The sequence below is a fragment of the Tupaia chinensis genome, unplaced genomic scaffold (genome assembly GCF_000334495.1).
Source record: "Tupaia chinensis unplaced genomic scaffold, TupChi_1.0 Scaffold000288_2, whole genome shotgun sequence".
In the NCBI taxonomy this organism is placed as follows: domain Eukaryota; kingdom Metazoa; phylum Chordata; class Mammalia; order Scandentia; family Tupaiidae; genus Tupaia; species Tupaia belangeri.
The window spans coordinates 1,925,655-1,947,046 of NW_006159773.1; the positions used below are offsets into that span (position 1 = coordinate 1,925,655).

The window sequence follows — 21,392 nt, forward strand, 5'->3', positions numbered from 1 at the left end:
AGACAAGATAAGCTCTAAGTAAGTGAAAATAAACACTGGATTTTGAAGATTTAGTATCCCAAAATTGTGGTTATCAATATATATTTTTAATTGCCAGAGGGCACATGAGTTTGCCAGAGACAAAGAGACAGGAGATAGAAGAGATAGGAGAAAAGCACCCTCTACCCAGTGGGGCGTGGTCATGCTCCAATCCTTTCCTCCATTTCTCCATCCTGTCAGGATTTGGGGCACGTATGCAAATGTGCCCAGTGAGTTTTTCAAGCCATCATCAGGTCTGGGATTTGAACCATGGCTGGTCATGTGATATCCTGCATCCTTAAGCACTAGGCTACAGAGCTGACCGTCAGTATCTTTATAATACGAATTACGGGTTGGGCTGGCAGGTAGCATAGTGGCTACCTGGCTGCTCGCTTTCTCACCTTCCCTTTCTTTCTCTGGTCAAATTAAAATAATAATAAAATTAAATAAATAATTCTTTCAAAATACTGATTACAGGTTATTGGTTTTGAATCTAGTGTATTAAATATACTAAATTTTACTTTATTTCTTCCATGAGAGAAAGGTAAAGAGCTAAGCTAGAGACACACACAGCAATCCACTCTCAGTTCCAGCCAGCCTGGAACATGGATTTCTGCCTGCATGCCCAGCATGCACAGGGACTTCCTGTTGTGTTACCAATGTGCCATGTCCCACTACCCTGCCCTTCAGCTTACTTTTGAAAATGTGACTACATGAAAATGTAAAATTTCACATGACTCACACTATATTGCTATAATATCAATGGTGTCACATCTAACGAGATGATCCATCTATTTTTAAAGAGAGATTTTTGGTATAGGGTATATGTGCTCACTGGAGAGACAGAAACAGAAAGTGAGAAATCACAATCCAGGGGGGATGATCACACCACAGTCCCTTCTCCATTCTCTTCTCAGGATTTTGGACATGCACGCACAAGTGCCTGATGTGAGTCTCAAACTGCCGGGCCCGAGACTTGAACCACAGTTAACTACGTGGGAGTCCAGTGACATAAACATTACTTCATCTGCTGCTCCCACTGATCCAGTTTTTAACAAACAAACAAAAAAAGTGCCTGCATGCACATGAGAGAGAAAAAATCCACAGGGTCTGGTCGGTCATACCACAATCCCTTCCTTCCAGTCTTCCAGCACACAGTTTCTCTATGCAGTCACCATGTAGCACCCAGCTTCTCTTGAGCAGCAGACTGCCGCTGTACCACTGTGCTGGTCCAAACAAAACTGTATAACCAATTCCATTTGGCTTAATACTCTCCAGTTCCATACTCTTAGGCTGAAAACAGAGTGTGGGTTGACATGGGGTTATAATCTACAGGTTATTGATGATAAAGGTTGCCTACAGTTACCCGGTTACTCAGTAGGAACCAATCTAGTAGGACTACCAAGGCCCCAAGAGAAACTTGATGACTTTTTACAAGGTCTTAAAGGACTGAAAACCTGTCCCACATTTTGCCATGTCATTTAACCAGCTTTATGGGAGTGAATTTGAATGCTAATACCACTCTAGGAGGCTCTTTTCCAGAAATTCTTTAGTCATCACTCTAAGAATTAATAGTGGCATCCTGAAATGGCATATCATATTTTCAAACAGAAATATCTGGATGCCATAGAAGCCAAGGGACTGGGTCACTGACAGGACTTGATTAAGGTTTGACGCACTTTCTGCATTTGCTGAATAACTAGTTTTGGTGAAACACTGAGCCGAACAGAGCTAAATAAACAGTGTCCACCCTTAAGGAGCTCACTGTCTAATCAAACACACAGTACAGATCACTGGGTATGGTCGGCTGTGTTGAGCTAATCCTGGGCTGTAACCTTAACAACTGAAAACGAAGTTGGTTAATAAAGTTAAATAAATCCGTAGATAAAAAGCTGAGCTTGGACTAGGAAGGCAAGGAAGGTTATGGATAAAAAGAATCCAGGTAGTCTAGGGGTATGAGGAATGAACTCCAAGAACCCTCTGAAAGGTCATACGGTGTATACATTTCTGCAAGGGCTCATCCTCACCCTTTGGGGGAAAGGTCAACGAATTTAAAGCAGTCAATAGATTCTCTGAGGCAGAAGGAATTTAAGGAGCTTATTTACTTAAAAATTACACATTTGTATGTACTCTATGTAACACAAATAAAATGAAGATCTTAAAAGAGTTAAGAATAAATACAAGTAAAACATCAAAATATTGTTGCTATATTTCCAACAGCTCTTCCTGAACAGCCTATGTGGATCTCACTCTACGGAGTACCAACATTAAAGCCATCCAAAAACATCCATGAGAAAAAGAGGATAAAGACCTCTACGAAATTATTAAAAACCAAACATCAAATGGAAATGAGCTAAGGCCAACCACAAAAATCCTCCAAGTCACTTCCAGAAAGGTTTTGAGTATCCTTTTGGTACCCTTTCATCATGACACCAAGAAAAAATGAAACTGAACAATGTTGTTTCTATACATTTCAAGTAATCCATGTTCTGTTCTTACCTTTGACTTGTCCTCATCTATGGTAATAATTATAAGATGCCAAAAGAAATCCTTTAAAATGTTTGTAGGGTTTTGTTAAATAAATTCAAACTTTAATTCCATGTATTTATTTATTTTTGCTAGAGCATTTGTGCACAAGACAGAGGCAGAGAGACAGAGAGAGAGAGACAGAGAGAGGGGACAGGGAGTGAGAAATCATCCTCGGGGAGCCGGCCATCCTGCTCTCTCTCCTCCTCCATTCTCTTCTTGAAATTTGGGGCACATACACACTTGGGCCAGGTGTTTTTCAAATTGCCAGTCCACAATCAACTGGCCATGTGGGATCCAGCTACCTTAATCTCCATGCCATCTAAGGCTCTCCTTTAAAATGTTCTCTAAGACATAATTTCTTCAAAAATTTTAGGTATCTGCTTGTCTAAAATGGGACCTAATTCCCATTTTTTTCTGGCTATAAAATTTGAGGTAATATAAAATTAATATTTTAGTTTGGGAAGAGTGTATATGCTAGTTGCTTTAACACTGAGAGTGCTTCGGCAGTACAGTCAGTTCTCAAAGTCATACATTTTTGTTTTGTCTTGTGTTTTTAAATTTGCCAGGAGTATGCACTTACCAGAGAGAGGGAGAAAGCACCCTCCAACGGGGTATGGCCATGCCACAGTCCCCTCTTCTCTGTTTCTCCACCCTGTTGGGATTCTGGGCATGCGCAAACATGCACATGCACCCAGTGTGTTTTTTAAGCCCCCCCAGGGCTGGGACTCAAATCACACAGCCAGGCAGGTGAGATACAGCTCTCTTAACATCAGGCCACAGGCCAGCCCTCAAGTCATTTATTTCCAATACACTTTTCCAAGCATAAAATTTTTTTCTTTAATTCCACATTTTTGGTTTTAGAGAAATATTTATCCTATTATCTTCCTTGTAGCATACATTAAAAATATAAAGAGGTATTATATCAGTCAATAATTTGTTAATAACAACTAGTGCAACATCCCAAAATGAAAAAGATCTTTATCAAATTAGTATATTGAAAACAAGTTTACTGGCCCAGCAGATGGCATGACGGTTAAGGCACTGAACTCCCACATGGCCAACTACAGTTCAAGTCCTGGCCCTGGCAGCTTGCTTTTCACTTTCCCTTTCTCTCTCCCTCTGTATCTCTCTGTTCAAAATAAATAGTAACAAAAAAAATTAAATAAATAATTCTTAAAAAAAAAAAGCTTACATGTAGAAGAATTTGAAAACGTTTTAAAATAATAAACTTATTCTCAGTTAAAGAGACTTAAAGCTTACTAAACATTTAGCAGAAAAAGAAAATGATTTTAAAATTCAAGATCTATGTATAAAAATGATAATCCCAATATTTTCTTTCTGTACAGAAAAACTTCTTAATCAAAATGTTCTAAAATGTTAATAGTGGTTATCTCTGGGTGGCAGGCCTATGGATGGTGTTTACTTTCTGCTTTCTTCTTTACATTCCTTGTATATTCCATGTATTTTATAACAAGCATATACGAACTTTAGTCTGGAAAAAAAAAAGTTACTTTTTAAAGTTCCTTTTAACAAATATCACCCAGTTCCACTTATAGAAACAAATAATAAGCACTTGCTATTTCTATTCCAAATGGACAGGACTCCTATTCTAATTCTGGATTTATACTTCCCACTCACCAAAAACATCAGCCCCCACACCAGCACAACAGAAAGGAGCTCTAGTTAGAGAGATATCTCAGTTCAAATCCTAGAAACACCACTTATAGCTGTGTTACTGTGGGCAACTTACTTTTCTAAACCTCAGTGCACTCTTAAAAATAACTTACATAAATGTAGAGATTAAGATAGCTCCAATATTGTGAAGAGCGATTCAGAAAGGGCACAAAGATGAAAGTGAAATTTTAAAGCGACAGAGTAAGAAGAATTCAAAAAAGAAATCAGGCCCAGTCTAGGTGACCTGGTACATGGAGTGCTGGACTGCAGGGCTGGAGGTCAAAGCTGACCACAGATTCGGATCCCCAAGACCGCCTGAAAACACGCTGACACATGCACGGGCACCCAGATCCTGAGGAACCAGAGGGTTGGAGAATGGAGATCATGGAGTGAAGAGGGTGCTCTCTCTCCCTCCTTCTCCCCTCGTCCGTATGCACATGTGGAATCATAAAAAAGCAAATGAAATGGTAATAAATACAATCTGGGATTCATCTAAAGGAACATTATGGTAACATGTTCTGACATGATAAGCATGAAAGTACAAGAGTAAGTTCTTCATTCTTCTCAAAAGAACACTCACTACACGCTGTACACTAGGGACACAGCAGTAAATAGGGTGAACAAGATCTGTTTCCTGACCACATATCCTATAGAAGTAGAGGTCAGGTAGAAATAGACAAGTAAGTTAGTGGCATATACTATAAATAAAATAAAACAAAACAATGGGATTCACAGGGGGAGGGGGCTTCTTTTTTGTTTTTGTTTTTTAAGAAGTTTTTACCTTAGGGAGCATACGCTTGCAGGATAGACAGACAGAGGTCATGAGAGGGAAAGTGAGACATCACCCCCTGAGAGGGGATAGCCACATCGCAGTGTCTTCTCCTCCATTCTCCTCGCAGGATCTTGGGCACACACACACACACACACACACACACACACACACACAAGCATCCAGCATGATTTTCAAGCCACTGGGTCTGGGAATCAAACCACAGTCAGCCATGTCGGAGTCCAGTGACGTAACCACCATGTTATGTGCTGGCCCAGGGAGGAGTGCTATTTTAATAAGGTGGTCAAGGAAGGTTCTTCTGCAAAGATTAGGTTGTGATTTGAATGACAAGGGGCCATAAGAGCATCCAGCACAAAAGTCAAGGACAGGAACAAAGCTGGCATTTTCACAGACAAAAATGGGACCAAGGTAAGGAGATAGTGACTGAACAGGTAGCAGGGACCAGATGATATGGGTCCATATCATGAAAAGATGTTTAGATTTTATTTCAACTATGATGAGAACCCATAGAGTTTCAACAACTGACATGATCTAACTATAGTTTAAAAGTTACTTTAACCAATGTGTGGAGACAGAATTCTAGTGGCAGGAAGCTATTTTACCTGCTAGTGGCAGGAAGCTAGTCTATCTGTAGCTAACATAGCTTAACAGGAGAGATTAGTGGACATGGTAAACTGTGCTAAGAGTCAATCCATGGGGAGCCAGCAGGTGGCATGATGGTTAAGGTATTAGACTCCCACGTGGTCAACAGTGGTTCAAGTCCCAGACCTGGCGGCTTTCTCTCTATCCCTGTATCAAGTTTAAAATAATAACAAAGTCAAATGATTTTTTTAAAGTTAATCCTGGGCTGTAACTATAATAACTGAATATAGATTTAGTTTCAAAGTCAAATAAATCAGTAGATAAAAAGCTGATTTGGGACACAGTAAGCAAGGAAAATTATAAACGGGAATCCAGTATCCTAGAGGTACGATGAATGAACGCTTTGAAATGCCATACATTATATACATTTCTCCATGGGCTCACAATTACCCTTGGGAGAAAGGTAGAAGAGTTCACAGCAGTCAACAGATTCTCTTATGCAGTGTTCGCCAAACTTTTAATGAGTTTATTTACTTTAAAATTACACACTTTTAGGTACTCTATGCAACACAAAATGAAGATCTAAAAAAAAAAAAAAATAGAATAGAAATAAAAACCTAAAATTTCGTTTTAATACTCCCAGTGCCTCTTCTGGCAGAGCCCACTATCTTGGATCCTACTCTAAGATGTCCTAACATGAAAATAAAGACATTTAAAAACGCCAGTAATGAGGAAAAAAGGATGAAAAACCTCTACAAAGTTATTAAAACCATACCTCAAATGGAAATGAGCTCAGGTCAACCACAAAAATCCTCAGTCACTCCCAGAAAAATTTTCTCTGAGAATGACTTAGTACTTTACTGGGAGACAAGGCAAACATGCCCTGAACTAAAGAGAATGGATAGCACTGGAGGTGGCAGAACTAAGCAAATTTCCACGGAGGTCAATTTTAACTCTTTGAAACCAAGCACAAAGATCTCACTTCACAGCCTTTCCTTGCTCTCCCAGCTCTAAGTGTCACTACATAATTCATACTCTACTCTAATGAGAAAATGTATTTATGTTGCTGCTGCTTTTCCTACTGAACCAATCCCAAGAATGAAGGTAGCATTAATGCATAAATTATAAATGTAACATCTAACAGAGTGTCCAGCACGTAAGTACTCAGTCAACATCAGCTGACTAAAAAAATGAGCAAGTAAACTGAAAACAATGAAAGCCATTTGTATCTGTCTCCTGGGGCTGCTCTAACACAGTACTACAAAAAGAACTGGGAAAAAAAAAAAAAAAGTATTATCTCACAGTTCTGGAGGCTGGAAGTCCAAATAAGGTGTCTGCGGGCAGGATTATGCTCTCTGACAACTTAAGACAGAATCTCCTTTGCCTCTTCCTAATTTCTGGTGTCTGGCAGAAGCCGTTGGCATTTAGACTTAATTGCGATTCTAATCTCTGCCTCCATCTTTCACATGGCCTTTGTCCTTCTGCATGTCTGTATTTCTGCGTGTCCACAGAGTCACTGAATTTAGATGGTCTTCACTAACCCAATACAATCTCACCTTAAATTGATTTTATCTGCAAAGACCTAAGGTCATATTCTGGGGTTCCTTGTGGACACTATTAAGCCCACTATACCAGTCACGATGGGTTTCCTCATAAAGTGGCAATCTTTCCATTTCAAAATGCTCAAGAAAGGGACCAGCAGATCCATAATGGCTTCACCGCTGGACTCTCATGTAGCTGACGGCGGTCTGAATCCCAGACCCAGTGGCTTAAACTCACACCAGACACACATACGTGCGTGTCCAAGATCCCAAGAGGAGAAGGGATTGTGGTGTGGCCATCCCCCCCGGAGGGTGATTTCTCGCTTTCTGTCTCTCTGTCTCTGTCTTTCTGACGAGCACATGCACCTTATAGCAAAAACCTTTCCCCCCAAAACAAAACATAAAAAACCCTCAAGTAAGGCTGAGGAGTGGAAAATCAGGAGTACTTAACAGAAAGGATTTCTGGTTTTATGTATCCTCAAACCTTTTTAGTTTCATTTTACCCCACCATGGTGAGGGGGACGAACCTCTAGTTTTTTTAACATTAACATTCTAGGATTCTGAGCCAGAAATTTTCTTATGGGCTTTTTAAGATTTTATAATGTGCTACAGTATAAAGACACACACAAATATTTGAATAAATCACAGTAGAAAATTCACAATCTCAGCTCTGAAGGAGGCAAAATGTTTTTTGTAAACTATTTACCACCATTCACTTATGTTATCTTCATTTTTAAGAATCCAGAGTACTCCTCCTCAAATTAAAACACTATACTTTCTTTACAGTTTTATGTCCTATATTTAATTCCTTAATACATTTTTACTTCTCTTTTTTTATATAATGTGAGGTGAATATTTTATTTCATTCTTTGGCATGTGGGTATCCAGTTTACTCAGCACCAGTTTAAATTGGCTATTACCCCACAAAAACACACACAAACAAAAACAAAAAACTCTATTTCCATTTTAAGAAACTACACCTTTAAACACCTATGATGTACCTAGCACACAGGAACACAGCAGTGAATAACCCACTTCCAACCCATAAATGTGCACATACTAAATTATTAACTATTATTACTATTATTATTAACTAGACTTTAGTCTCTTCATAATTAAAAATTCTAACTAAGAGAAACAAGGTTTTCTTAGTGAGATTTCGAAAATTATCTTCGTTGATTTTAGATTACAGGAAAATGTTAATATTTATTGGTTAAAAAAACCAAAACACCAAAGTACAAAGAGAGTAAAAATTACCAGAAATTATACTACCCAAAGATAGCCAATGTTACATTATACTAGAGTAATCGTCAAGATTTAGATGTATTCATACATATACAGGCACACCTCAGACATATTTCCAGTTCAATACCAGACTACTATTATAACGTGAATTTTGCAATAAAGCAAGTCGCATAAATTTTTGGTTTCCCAGTGCATATGTTATATTTACATCATACTGTAATCTATTAAGTGTTAGTAGCATGTTTAAAGTATACGTGTGTATACATAAAAATCTTATCACTGCTAAAAAATGCCAATGATCTTCTGAGCTGTCAGCAAGTGAAACTCTTTTGAGCTGAGACTGCCTTGATGTTGATGGCTGCTGACTAATCAGGATAATGGCTGATAAAGACTGGAGTGGCTGTGGTAATTTCTTAAACTAAGACAATGAGGTTTGCCACATCAATAGACTCTTCCTTGCATAAAAGATTCCTCTGTATCATGCAGTGCTGTTTGATAGCATTTTACCTACAGAACTTTTCAAAACTGGAATCAGAACCCTTGCCATTGCTTTATCAGTTATGGATATGTAATAGTCTAAATCCTGTTGTCATTTCAATGATTACATAGCATCTTCACCATGAGCAAGCACCATCTCGAGAAGCCACTTCCTTTGCTCATACATGAAAAGCAACTCTTCATCCATGCAAGTTTTATCATGAGAATGCAGCAATTCAGCAACATCTTCAGACTCCATTTCTAATTCTAGTTCCCTTGCTATTTCCACTTCGTCAATAGTTTCTTCCTCCACTGAAGTCTTGAACCTCTTGAAATTAGCTGGAAGCAACTTTTAAACTTCTAATATTGGTATTTTCAACTCCTCCTACAAATCACAAATGCTCTTAATGGCCTCTAGAATAGTGACTCCTTTCCAGAAGGTTTCAGTGTACTTTTCAAAGCAATTACTATCTATGGTAGCTACAGCTTATGAAATGTATTTCTTAAATATGAAGTCATTTCTTAAATACTAAGACTTCAAAGTCAAAAGAACTCCTTGATCTACAGGCTGTAGAATGAAAGTTGTGTTAACAGGCATGAAAACAACTTAATCTCCTTAAACATCTAAGTCAGAGCTCTTGGGTAACCAGGTACATTATCAATGAGCAGTAAAATTCTGCAAAGAATCTTTGGAGTAGTAGGCCTCAACAGTGGGTGTAAAATACTCAGTAAACCATGCTCTAAAATAAATGTGTTATCTTCTGGGCTTTATTGCTCAATTAATAGGAAACAGGCAGTGTAGATAAGCATAACTCTTAAGGACTCCAGAACTTTCAGAATGATAAATAAGCTCTAGCTTCAACTTAGAGTCTCCTCTCTAGCTATGAAAGTCCTAGATAGCATCTTCTTCCAATAGAGGGCTGCTCTGTCTACACTGAAAGTTTGTTGTTTCATCATTATCTTAGCTAGCGCTTCCAGAAAATTTGCTGCAGCTTTTAACCAGCACTTGCTGCCTCACCTTGCGTTTTTATGTTCCTTGTGTTTTTACGTTATAAAGATGGCTTGTTTCCTTAAACCTCATGAACCCACTTCTGCTAACTGCACAGTTTTCTTCTGCAGCTTCCTGACCTCTCCAGCCCTCATAGAATTGAAAAGAATGATCACTTTGCTCTGGATTAGGCTTTGGCTTCAGGAAATGTGGCTGATTTGATCTATCCAAACCAGTAAAACCTTCTCCATATAAGCAACACAGGCATGTTGCTTTCTATTATTTGTGTGGTCTCTGGAGTAGTACTTTTCATTTCCTTTAAGAACTTTTTCTTTCGGGGAACCAGCAGTTAGCATAATGGCTATGTCGCTGGACTCCCACGTAGTCGACTACGGTTCGCGTCCCGGACCCGGTGGCTTAAAACTCACACCGGGCACATGTGCGTGCGTGCCCAAGATCCCGAGAGGAGAATGGAGGAGAAGGGATTGCGGCGTGACCATCTCCCCTGGGGGGTGATTTCTCGCTTTCTGTCTCTATGTCTCTCTCTGTCTGTCTGGCGAGCACACGTGCCCTATAGCGAAAAACCTCTCCAAAAAAAAAAAGAACTTTTTCTTTGCATTCGTGACTTAGCTGTTTGTTGCAAGAGCTAGCTTTCAGCCTATCTTGGCTTTCGACATGCCTTCTTTAGGCTTAATAATTTCTAGCTTGTGACTGAAAGTGAGAGACATGTAGTTCTTCCATTCACTTGAACATTTGGAGGCTACTGTAGAGATGTTAACTTGCCTAGTTTCAATACTGTCATTTATTGGGAAATAGGGAGGCCCAAGAAAAGGGAGACAAACAGAGGAAAAGCTGGCTGGTTAAGTATCAGAACACATACAACATATATAAATTAAATTCTGTCTTGTACAGATGCAGTTTATTGTGCCCCAGAACAATTACAATAGTAACATCAAAGATCACCGATCATAAAACAAAAAAAGTTTGAAATACAGAAAGAATTACCACAATGTGACACGCCCATGACAGTGTACTCAGAGAAGTCTCCAGACACAAACCTGGATCCTTCCCATGTGGGTCAACCTAAAAGAGCTCTTCATTTTACTACTGCACCATCATCCAGTCCTTATTTTTAAACAAAACTGGAATCATCTACAGCTTTTTTCTTTTCTTAATTATACTGTAAGTATTTTCTTCACATGATTAAATATTCTTCAAAGCAATTAATTAGTGTACAACACAGAAATGAAAATACTAAAATTTATTTAGCCATTTGTATATTATGTCATTACATATCCTAAATTCTTCACAGCATTTAAGTGGGTACATAATATCGAGATAACAAGGCCAGTCAGGTGGCACAGTGGTTAAGGCGGCCATCCTACATGGCTGACCATGTGGTTCAAGTTCCAGACTCAGTGGCTTTAAAGTTACACAAGGAGCAATGCATGTGCACCCAGAATCCTGAAAGAGGATGGAGAGAGGATTGTGGCATGGTTATCCTTCTAGGAGATGCTCTCTCACTTTCGCGCTCTCTCCAACAAAGTGCATGCACTCTATAGCAAATTTAAGAGAAAAAGAAAAAAAAATCCAATAAATAAATTAATACTTGCATAAATAAATAAAATAAAAAATACTACACCCTGTAATAAGAAATAACACAATCTGGGTCAGACGCATGGTACAATGGTTAGGCACTGTGCAGAGAAAGTCAGATCCCACATGGTCAACTAGCTGTCAATCCTCGCCCAGTCAGCTTCATGCTGAGTGTGTACATGCATGCCTACAATCTGTCTGAGAATTAAAAGAAAAAGGATTATGACATGACCAGGCCCTACTGGGATGCAGGTGTACATGTGCTCTTTCTCACACACATATCCTCTGGCATTAAAAAGAAAAGAGATACTATATTCTATTTAGCAATGCATAAGTTATCTGTTATTTCCAATCTTCCCACAATGATAAAGAGGATTACAATCCTTAAAGATTAATCTTTATCTCATTTTCTAGCATTAGCTGAGGATAGATTCTCTAAAGTAAATGATCATGTGAAATTTTTTTTGTTTTAGGACCAGCAGTTAGCATAATGGCTATGTCGCTGGACTCCCATGTAGTCAACAGCAGTTCGAGTCCTGGAACCGACAGCTTAAACTCAAGCCAGGCGCGTGTGTGTGCGTGCCCAAGATCCCAAGAGGAGAATGGAGGAGAAGGGATTGCAGCATGGTCATCCTCCCTGGGGAGTGATTTCTCACTTTCTATCTCTCTGTCTCTCTGTCTTTCTGGCGAGCCCACGTGCCCTATAGCAAAAAAAAAAAAACCTCTCAAAAAAATTGTTTGTTTTGTTTTTGCTTTTTTAGATTTTTGCCTTAGGGCACATGTGCTTGTAAAAAAGAAACAGAGAGTGAAAGTTAGAAATCACCCTCTCCCTGGAGGTTGGTGGCCATGCTATACACCCTTCTCCACTCTCCTGTCAGGATTTTGGGCACACGTGAATATGCGCTCTGCATGATTTTAAAGCCTTTGGGTCTGGAACTCAAAACTGCAATCAGTCATGTGGGAGTCCAATGCCTTAACCACTACACCATCTGCTGCCCCCACAAAAATGGTAATTTCTAAGTATTATTTTACTCACTTGTCAAATTACATTTTTTAAAAATTATAATTTTTAATCTTATCAAATTTTTTAAGTGTAACCTTCAAATTATATACTCACTTTTAAAAAATTTGTCAATCTGAAAGCAAAAAAGTATATTCTTTTAGTAGGCTTTTTTTTTTTTTTGACAAGAGATTTCTGCTATAGGGTCCATGCACTCACCAGAGAGACAGAGAGAGATAGAGAGAAAGAAAGCGAGAAATCATCCCCTGTGGGATGGCCATGCTGCAATCCCTTATCTTCCATTCTCCTCTCAGGATCCTGAGCACACATGCACACATGCCCAGTGTGAGGTTTAAGCCACCGCGTCAGGGACTCGAACCACAGTCAACTACGTGGGAGTCCATGGATATAACCATTATGCCATCTGCTAGTCCTTAGTATGCATTTCTTTGATTACACAGGATTTCTCTTTTCATTTCCCTACTGTTCCTCATTCCACTCTGAGGTAATATGTTTTTCCCATGTGGTAAAAAGAAAAGAATGAATGAGTAAAAGGCTTTGGAATAAGAGGGATTTAGAATTTAACCAATTTTTACCACCTATTAATAGTTATGCTACCTTGGGCAAACAACAACTTTAAGCTTCTATTTTCTCTGCATTCGGTGTGACCTGAAACAGAAGGAACAGGGAACAGCAATCAAGAATCCTCTCATTCTCATGGTAGTTTTCCACATTTTGGAAGGCAGCAATGTTCTATCATCATCTCTTACCAACAACCTCTCCACCTCTATCCCCACCCCTGCTGACTGAAATCTATTTTGTTTTGTTTTTCCTCCCGAGTAAATATCTGTCATTTCTCAGTCACTTATCAAACAAAGTAGCTTCACAACATCTTGGTCACTATCTCCAGAGTATAATTTAGCTTAATTATGTCTTCCTAGAATATGACATCTAGAATAAAATATTCCGGAAATGATTTGGAAAGACCAGAAAAAAAGTTATCATTTTAAATAGTCACCTCAAATAATCAAATTTGTTTTCCTTATCCACATCCATCAGCCAACAAACCTGTAATCCATAAACCTAAAATTCTAACTATATCCCACTCACGTTCACTGAAAAGGAAGGTGATAAAAAGTGAAGACACTGGAACGTAATAGGCCCTTTTTGAAGTTCATCTGCTGCCTCAGGACAAGTGACTCAACATCTCAGAGCTCATGGGTAGACCCCGCAGCATGGCAAAGGAAGCCTGAAACTGTATGGCCAACCAAAACTCTTGCACAAGAATATATATATATATATTTTTAAAGAAAGGTGAGCTTATCACTCAGGTATTTTTAATATAAAAAATGTGACTAATACCACTTATCTCAGAGTTTGTGTAAAGATTAAATACTCCAAAGTATATGACAGGAGTTTCTCCAAAAAGAGAAATTATTATTATCAAAGCAAGACAACTACATCTTTCTTAAGACTATTTGCCAACTACTTTATATGGTCCTGAGCTAAAGTCTACTCTATTTAAAACTCCAAAGAGTAGTTTTGCTGAAATTTAGTAATCCAGTTAATACTTTGTTTTCTTATCCAAATTCTGCCCTGACCTGTCTTGGTCTCCTCCCTCTAGCCATAACTTTTTGAAAAATGAAGCACCACCCCTACCAGCAGGTGGAGGCATGGAGCAGTAATCAAAATTCCTACTCAAAATTATAAGTAGGAGTCCCTTCTGATGTCAACCACAAAACCAATGATTTGCAGTCCCTTAAAAGAACCTACCAGCAGCCAAAATAAAGCCCTTCAAGCTTAGAATGCTCTTCTGCAAAATCAGTTTTTCTTCATTTTCTCATACGCTGACCTTATGAATGCTCACACCTGAATACAAACATGCAAAAGTATTACTTATTTGTGAATAACCTATTAAAAGTATATTTGGCAACAATACACAAATTAGCAAAGAGGACGGTCTGGTAGTACAACAGTTAAATACTGTGCATATGAAGCCAGATCTCACGTGGCCCACCACAGTTTGAATCCCAGCCCCAAGGGCTGGAAAAGCCTGCAGGGCCCATGTGTGCCCCAAATCCTGACAGGATGAGAAATGGAGGGAAAAAAGACTGGTGTACCTATGCTCCACCAGGGGGTACTTTCTCTTTCTGGCAAGCACATGCACTCTCTAACAATTAAAAAAAAAAAAAATTCTATATTAACTTTTAGGTACGAATATGCCACATAAATGTGGAAGAGAATAAACTCTAAAGTTTCTCTCAAGTTAATTGTAAAAGATGAGCAATTCATTGCCAGAATAAAAAAGTTTGGAATTATTCAAATATGAAGATTCAAAATTAACTGCTAAGGTTTTTTCAAGTGGCAAAAGGGAATTTAAGAAGGTCTAGAACTGAAAAGACCTTTAGTTAAGGGACTTCAGACAAAATTAGAAATACATGTTATATAAACACAAATAAACATAAATAAATGACACAAACAAACGTAAATAAATGTGATACACAAAGAAAATTAATAAAACCAAGAATATTAAATTCCTTAAGAGGATCTCCATGCAATAAAGGCTTCTCCATCATCTAAATTTACTAGGTGCCTTCAGTCCAAGTAAAAGACTGTTAATAATCCTAGACAAAAGTTCAAATGAAGCCAAAGCTTTGTTCACTTCCCTTTCTCAACTGTTCTCTACCCAGATGTGTCCCTCTATCCATCCTCAGAAAAGAACCCAATTTTCTGAAGCTGCTCTGGTCCCTTTAATAGGAAGAGAGAAGGAAATAAAGAAAGAAAAAGTTGAATTTACTAACAGTTTTATCAAACTGCCTCAAAGAAACTTGGTACCTCTCCCTCCTTCCACTCATTGTGAACTACCTACCTTTCTAACTCCTGTGAAGGCATTAATATTCTACCTCTGGTAGGACGTTTGTGTTTAAGAAATAACTGCTGAACAGGCAATATATACAACTGATGGGACTCTGAGCATAGTAACAAAGCAGCAAAAATCTGGGTGTTCAAATCATATGCTTTACACTGAATGTGTTCCTGACAACATCCATGGACTAGCAAGTACTCAATCAGAACTACACTCCCACTCCAAATACACTACAGACTTACATTAACATCTAAGCATATATATTTGAAATAATATATTTTAGCTCAAAACTAAAAGCTAAAATATGGTAGTATTAAATTTAAATGAAAGTATGAAGCATTTCTGAAAACAGAGATAAATGAAACCAAGGCCCTAACAAAACCAATGTTTGGGAAGTAGGCAGGAAAGTCTTAAAATATTACCACTCCCTTGGGGAATCTCAATGACTGTCCACACTATGCCCTGTATGTTCTGGTGTACGCAGAGTTATGAACAGACAACTACCATGGTCACAGTGATTTGGAATAATGTACATTTACAAACTGATGTTAGATAATGTAAGACCATATGAATGAACACAGGATTTGCAAATGAAACCCCACAAGAAAGGAAATGCAAAGAGCATCAACTACTTCCGAAAGTACACACTTATTGCAATTTAACGCAAACTCAGGGTGCCACCATATATCTACCACAGTACCGAGATGTTTATAAGATAGTATCATCAAATATGAAGAAAATTATTAAATGAAGTTTTGCATATGACAACAAAACCTGGAAACGTCAATATTCAACATTTGGAGAATGTGTTGCTGACAAATGAAAATGGCCTCATTCTAATGACTGCTGAGAAAGACTATACAGCTGCTCTGTCAATAACAGTAGACACTAACCACATGTAGTTATTTAAATAAAACAGACTTAAAAATCCACATCCTCAGTCACCTAACCACATTTCAGGTGTGCACTAGCTACACAGGACAAGTGATTATGACGCCAGAGGACACTTCCATCATCACAGTAAGTTCAACCGTGCAGCACTGATCTCTTTAACCACATGGGCCATCCCTTCCCAGCTCTCCTATATTCAGCTAGTTGTCTAGAAACATCTGCTTAACCTTCGCCTTGGCCTATGCCTCAAATAAGCTTTCCCCGATTTATACCAGAAACTTGGGTTTGCTTTCCTTGTAGTCTCATTACGCCTTGATAACTACATTACAGGAACCGCACCACAAATACATCATTCCATTTTTCCCATCACAATCCTGTAAGCTTCTTGAAGAAGAACCAACTTTTATCTGAACGATTCTGGCACACAAGGACCTTGATAATTTACCATACACTAAGAACGAGAGAGAATAGACTCAGTAACGACAGCTGAAAAGATGTCTACAATTAAGGAAGGTAATGCAAAGATACAAAGGAAAATTTGGTTAAATTGAGAGAAATGACTGATTTTTGTAACTAATTCTTTTTTTTAAGAGTTATTTAATTTACTAACATTATTATTATTATTTAAATTTGCTATAGGGCACCTGTACTCAGCACAGAGAAGCAGAGAGCAAGAGAAGGGGAAAGTGAGAAAACAAGCCACCAGGTCCAGGACTCGAACCATGGTTGACTATGTGGAATTCAGTGCCTAAGAAGCCTCGCTCATAAATATTCTGTAATATTTTTGAAATAGTTTCTTTAGGGGAGAAACCCCGCATAGATGCTAAAGTAGAAATCAAATTTAGCTTATTGGGTATTAAAACATGTTGCCATGTTAGATCCCAATATTTTGTTCAATAACACGTATCATAGATTTGTAATAGATATCTAACCCAAATAAGATTTGTCTTCAGGGCATATGAAATCTGACTAAAATAACTCCAAGAGGCATGCCCATCAATGCATTAACTCAACTTCCACATGTATCAATATTAAGCACCTACCTATGCAAAACACCATGAATACAGTGGTGAGTAAGGCACAATGTTTGCCTTCACAATATTTTTTGCCAATTAAGAACTACATTCCAAAATACAATTATTTTTTAAATGGGAGTATGTGTATGGGGGAGGTGCAGAGTACACCCTCCAACAAAGCCTGGCTGTAATTCTTTTTCCTTACATTTCTGTATCCCATCAGGATCCAGGGTATATGTGCATAGGCCCAGCATGTTTTTCACGCCTCCAAAGCAAGGATTCAAACCATAGTCAGCCCTGTGAAATCCAGATCCCTCTACACAAGATGCTTAACTGCTATGCTACAAGGCCAGCCCCAGAAAGAAAAGGATCTAAGGCATACATGCAGGCACATATACACAGTGTGAGCTTCAAGCCATCAAATCTGGAACTTGAACCATGGTCAGCCATGTGGGAGTTCAGCGATGTAACTGCTACGCCATCTGCTGGCCCCCCAAAATCTTTAAACTCAGCTATCAACAATAAATATCCCAAGTTTAGAAGATCAGGATTCCTTTATTACCCTTACTATTCAAGTAATTTTAAAAACTCTTGTTAACCATGTGAAAAAGTGGTATACAGCCTCATATAAAACCACAAGGACTCCACATTTACTTGGTATCCTTAAAAGAGCCAGTGTTCCACATGACTATTTTCCAGAGAACTCTTATCCATGTAAGCACCACCAAAAATATTAAGCATGAAAATCTTCCTCTAAAAAAAAAAAAAAGTACAAGTCTTTTGGCTTTTAAAAACACTCTACTAAACATTTTGACTATTAATTATTGTGTTGTACAACATTCAAGCTCCCAAACAAATGTCCCCAGGGTAACTTTTAACAGTTTGGCTTTGAGTTTTTCTTCAGATCCTTGTCTGCTGGGGAGTCAGTTGTCAACTTTTGCTGCTATCTGTGTGAAGAGACTCTAGCAGCCTCCCATCCCACTTTAAATTTGCTGCTCCGAAAACATATAAACTTTGGAAAGGATCTCCCAATCTATTATCGGTCACTCAAATAAGTCATTCTGCTTATTTCCTGGATCTATTACGTCTGCATTTATAAGCTGAAAAATGAGTTATTGCTATACCTTGATATCCTTACATTGTTTTCATATATAAATCTGATGCTCAGCTACAGATTTCCTCACCTATTCACTCATCCAGCAAATAGTTACTGAGAAACTACTACGGGCTGAGTTCCCATACTATGATGAACATGAAGACTGCTAGTTTTAAACATATTTAAAATTATATATATATATATATATAAATATTTTTTTTCTTTCATTTCCCCACACTGTCAGGACTTTGGGCATGTATGTACATGTTTCTAAAGCTGCCTGAACCATGTAGGATCTGGCTCCCTTAAACACTGTGCTATGGGGCCAGCCCCCAAGTCTTTATTTCATAGTGTTCTGAATAAGATTCCAAGGTTTTCTACCTTCTTTTTTTCTATTACAAACTCCCATCTAGCCCTAAACAAATCAGTATCAACATATGCTTTATTATTAAGTACTATGCAAAGTCTTGATAATAATAAATACACCCATTTTAGCATCCTGGTAAGTTTACCATCACTGTAATGTGAAGCAATATTGATCCAAAAAAAAAAAATGTTCATTCAGAAAAGTGTCCAAACTTTGAGAAGTTCCTATATACTTCACTTTGGGATTTAGAATTTTTTTTAAAGTTCTAAGAGTTTGTAAAATATGGTGTAGCTCTACGGTAAGTTTACCATCACTGTAATGTGAAGCAATATTGATCCAAAAAAAAAAAAATGTTCATTCAGAAAAGTGTCCAAACTTTGAGAAGTTCCTATATACTTCACTTTGGGATTTAGAATTTTTTTTAAAGTTCTAAGAGTTTGTAAAATATGGTGTAGCTCTACAACATTTGCTTTTCTGCCACAATTCTGTTTTTTAAATTCCATTACCTATTTAAACCTAAGGCTAGGAAATGAGTCAAGATGAGTGGAGCTTAAAACTGGTCTCCAAGGATTAATTAGGGCATCAGGTAAAACCCCTGGCATCACCCTTATTTAAATCCCCTTGGAATCTTCTATCTCATTCATTTTCTCCTCAGGGAGCATGAGAACTTTATGCATATTTTATAATTCTGTAATTGATCAGTGAGTGCCTTTATTACTTAGATGGAACTAAAAATGGGTACCAGTCATGTGCCTGCTGACCTCAGGAAGTAACGTATTTAGAAGTGAAAAGCTACCATCACTAAAAAACCCTTCATTACTACTATTCAAAACCTTTTATATTTCTTCAACATTAATCCTGGAACCAAAACTACTTTAAGGCGCCCTTAAATTTAAGGCAGATCTAACCTTCAAAATAAACATGCAGTATTATTTTAAATATCACTAGTATAGTAATTTTCACAAATCTGTTCTGATCTCATTAGCATACCACTTGTGCTGTGAAAGAAGTCTGGTTTAAAATAAAAAGGACTCAGAGAAAAACCCAAAAATAAGCTCTTGCCCTCATTATAAACAATTAGGAAAGAAGCAAATGGCAAATAAATATTTACTGACCATCTATTATAAGCAAAATCTATCAGGTGCTGTCCATGCTTCCTGTTAAAAATATACAGACCTTCTTCAAGATACTTACAATTGGAGAAAGAAAAATAATTTCCCATAGAAGAAAACAATATTAACCTGTAGGAAAAATATATTTGATAAAAAGTGATTATGACAAATAACTTCTGACAGCAGAAAGTGAGGGCAATCGGTTCAAATGTAAACAAAACAAAATTGTTTTTGTCTCCCTATCTTAAATCTGGTGATCAAAATTGGCCAGAACTAAGGTGTTGGGCCACCGGCATCATCATAAAAAGAACAGAAATTCTCAGGAGCAACCGGCATTGGACCATTCAAAATAGTCTTTCTATAAGTGCTTACTCTAGTTTCTCCCCTTACCAAATTAAAAACAAAACTGATTTCTGGCAATCAACTTTCCAGACTTGTTCCTCTAATACCACTGAAGACCCAGCCACAGAAATGAAGGGGCTGGGGATAAAACCTCAATGGGGCACGTAGGCCTATTGTTCAGAAAGAACCGCAGGACCGCAGAAGCACAACACGCGGGAGCTTGGGGGAAGAGAGGGACAAAACTGGCGCAGGTGCGTGGCTGGGAAAAGGGGGAGACAGGTGTGTTGGGGAGCCGGGGATGAACAGGTGTGCTCGGGGGCCACAGGTGAGGAAGAGGGACCCAACCTCCAGACGGAGACGTCCAGAAAATGAGAACTAAGTCACTCCTGAGGGTTAAACCGCTGGGCACGGAGGGTGATGGCCTGTTGGGGGTTTGAAGAACTCCCAAAGCCTGAAGTGGGAAGGAGAGGGGGTCTCAGCAGGCAGCGCTGAGAGTGGACCGCACAAGGATCAAAAGAAAGGCACTGGACCCAAGGAGTCAGCCTAGAAATCCCCAAACAATGGACAATGCTGGGGCTAGGGTGAGCAGTGAACACTTGGGGTGTCGCAGAAGCGAAGCCGGTGAAACAAAAGAGAAGCCCCCCAGAGCGGGCCTCCGGCGGCGACGATTACCTGTGAGAGCTGGCGGGGATTGGGACAGCCGAAGAGTGCAGAGCTGGAGCTGAAGCTGATGGCTCCTCGGCGGCTGAGGACGTGCTGGGGGACCGGCCTGTCCAGGGGCAGCACCGGCAGCTGGTAACATACTTCCAGGGACCGGGCGAGCGGGTGCCTGGCCCGGGCCGGGAAGCTGCGCTCACGCTTCCCCCACCCCAGCTCTCCGCCCAGGCCGCCGGCGGGAAGTCGTTGCGCCGGCCGAGGCGCGTTAGGAGGACCCGCGCGCCCCCCGCTCCGGGCGACGGTGGACTGGGTGCAAGAGCGGGCAGCACCAGCAAAGTCGGGAGAAACCTCGCTGCCCCAGGGCTCCTCGGCCGAGAGGAGCGGGTCCGGGGCTAGCAGCGCGGGAACGGAGCGAGGACGGAGCAAAGCGGTCGGTGCAAGAAAAGACGACGAGAACCAGCAGCCAGACCCAGAGTGCGCGGGGCACGGGACCAACAAGCACTACGGGCCACCACCGCCAGAGCGCGGCCCCACCCCTCCCCCGGAGCCTGACTTCACTCCGCCGGCGGCGCGAGCCAGGCGGAATTCACACTTTGGAGCCCCGG

General features: G+C 39.3%; 1 protein-coding gene across 1 annotated transcript in view; it reads right to left on the reverse strand.

The window, feature by feature from the left end:
* The window catches only part of PDE7A (phosphodiesterase 7A), a 139,260-nt gene extending 118,330 nt beyond the window's left edge, over positions 1–20,930 (reverse strand). The window contains exons 1-3 of the mRNA XM_014588581.2: positions 20,803–20,930; positions 14,214–14,309; positions 13,059–13,109 (exon numbers count right to left, since the gene is read on the reverse strand). The gene's annotated coding sequence lies outside the window, so the exon portion shown is untranslated. The remainder of the gene's footprint in view (positions 1–13,058; positions 13,110–14,213; positions 14,310–20,802) is intronic.
* Positions 20,931–21,392: the final 462 nt, after the last annotated feature.